The 2,505-nt window shown below is 30.7% G+C and overlaps 1 long non-coding RNA gene across 1 annotated transcript; it reads right to left on the bottom strand.

Annotated features, from left to right (window-relative positions):
* Positions 1–1,001: 1,001 nt before the first annotated feature.
* On the bottom strand, positions 1,002–2,243 carry LOC129319922 (uncharacterized). Its single transcript, XR_008595559.1, has 3 exons — positions 1,931–2,243; positions 1,235–1,326; positions 1,002–1,133 (listed from the first exon to the last, which is right to left on the bottom strand). It is a non-coding gene; the product is annotated as an uncharacterized LOC129319922 (long non-coding RNA).
* Positions 2,244–2,505: the final 262 nt, after the last annotated feature.

Below are 2,505 nucleotides of genomic sequence, written 5' to 3'. Positions count from 1 at the left end.
TTTAGTTCCTTAATTTAATAAAATATTTTTTTCAGTTTTCAAACCCTAACTATGTCAACACTTGAGAATATTTTATCAAAATTTAAAAATTTACTATAGGAATTTATTGTTGATGTAATTAATAGTATTAGGATTAACTGACTAAAAAGATACTATATAATTTAAATGACCAAAACAAAACTTTATGTAAAGTTTAAGGACTAAATGTGCACTTTAGTCCTAAATATATAATATAAAGTTTGATTAGCCACCCTATTCATAACTTTTGAATAACATGATGTTAGAATTGAGATATGTTCGTTGATGTTAGAAAGGCCAGAAATGAACAACAAAAGGTTCTTTCGCTTTAGCTCGTTCGCACCAACTGGTTTGGCCTGTCAAAAGAGCAATCCAAAATTTCAAGTATTATAATATTCAAATTACCCAAGTATGTCACATGTATATTTCTCGCTAGTTCTATTTATAAATCATTTTTAGCATATTTTATTAGAATCAAGAAAAGATCTTAAAAGTTATAAATTGATTGGTCTAAAAATTTAATAATATACATATTTTAATAACACATTCTTTCCATTCATAAATATAAGAAAAATTTTCATACGGTTTTTTTTTTTACACACCATACAACAATGTTCAAGGAGTATTTATGACATCTTTCCTTAATTACCCTTTATTAAATGATAGTATCATTAAACTAGGAAAAAAATTAAGGATTAATCATAAGGACATTTTAGTCCAAATATTTTAATTTTAGACAAATTATTTGGATAAACCAACTTTCTTTATTTGTATAAGTTGGTTAAAATTTCTTCATATTTGAAAATGGACGGAATATTTACTCTTACTAACATTTAGTCGGGGTAAAAGTAAAAAATTGTGATAAAAATTTAATAACATGATTTATAAAATAAACAAGATAAAAAACATCTCTCTCTATTTTATAAATAAGATTAAAGAGAGTATATATGAATTTTTTCAACATTATATATTGACTTGTGTTTCAGAAGTATACTCAAATATTTCAAGTTGTTGAACTTGAGTGTTCTCATGGAAGATAAGAGCCTTCAAGAGCTGCAAAATTCTAGAAGGAGAGTAAATCACCTCCAATCACCAAGTCAGATCTCTTGTTGAAGCTGCAATAATAATATTCAATGAATCCTACGAACAGAGTTTAAAAAACAAAAAGAAATAGATTCAAAACTTTGAAAATTTATAAACAATAATGTCTTGTCACCTATTTCTTCTTTGAACCTAGTCAAATCTCCATTCACACATGTGACAGCAAACTTGAGCATTTTGAAAACTTCCGATCTCATGTTCCAGTCCCTGAATCAAAGCAATCCCAATTACATGTTTGAGATCTCAAAACTTGGTTTAGATCAAACTTTTGATTAAGTGATGATGCTAGGAATGAGAATCTACTACCTCGAAAATAAGAAAAGAGAACAAATAAGCAAAAGTATGTTGGGATGTTAAAGTCCTACATTGAACAGAGTTGAGTTGGAGAAAAGGTATATAAATGGAAAAGATCCATGAATTTAGTGTCTTAAAACTTTGAGTTAAAATTTGATATCATATTTATGTGTATTTTCTTAGAATTGTTGGTCAGCCTACTATAAATTTATGTTCTCCCCACAACCAAGATGCTCTCATGGGCCCAAGAGTAGTGGAAGGATCAAGATGTTCTGTAGACTGGACCCAAGAGTAGTTGAAGGATACCACTTTTTAACCCCAACCAAGATGCTCCCCCAGCCTAATTAGGTTTAGAGAAGACATCACATTTTAACTTCGAACTCAAGTTTATGATGGATACTGTTCCTTTCTTATATATTAATTATTAAACCCAATTTTAATCAATACAAAATATTTCACTTTGGCTAAAGTCCAACCACACATAAACAACATAACAAATGAAAATTGAAAGACTCACAGTTCAAACTTTTGATTGGCACAGGCAAGAAGAGCGAGGATTGCCCAGTAAGTGTAAAGTTCTCGAGGGGTAGCTTGCAGAGTTGGGTGTTCCTTCTGACACAAATTTTGAGATCAACTCTCGTCTTCTCCAACTCGATGATATATTCAATCAGTTTCAGAGTATCTTCCACTGAGGTTTTGATGAGGTTTATGTGATCTTCATTAGACTCTTCTTCCCCCAGCTTGAAGATGTGAAGCTTAACAGAGTTTTCATCTGCAGTTTTCATGTGAGAGAGACGCCATGTTTCCCCAGAGTCCAATGCAAAAGCTGACAAAGCTATCACTGCCTTGGCATCCCATGTATAGCTTCTTAGTTTCTCTAGAATGCCAACTATTGTTTGGTGTGCTGTAGATTGTTAAAAGGCTTGCATGTCATCTGTAACCAAATCCGATATTTGACTTTAAGATTTAAAGATGAAAAAACACAATCATCGGTCCCCATAGTTTTATTGAATTTTGCTTTTAATCCTGATAGGTTTAATAATAATCAATCGTAACTCATGATTCGTTTAAAACTATCTTGTAAATAAGATC

The sequence above is a fragment of the Prosopis cineraria genome, unplaced genomic scaffold, assembly GCF_029017545.1.
Source record: "Prosopis cineraria cultivar Desert tree isolate PC_DT_omini unplaced genomic scaffold, ASM2901754v1 PC9, whole genome shotgun sequence".
Taxonomy (NCBI): Eukaryota; Viridiplantae; Streptophyta; class Magnoliopsida; order Fabales; family Fabaceae; genus Prosopis; species Prosopis cineraria.
Note: the sequence above shows the minus strand (reverse complement) of the source record. Positions and strands in the feature narration are given on the sequence as shown.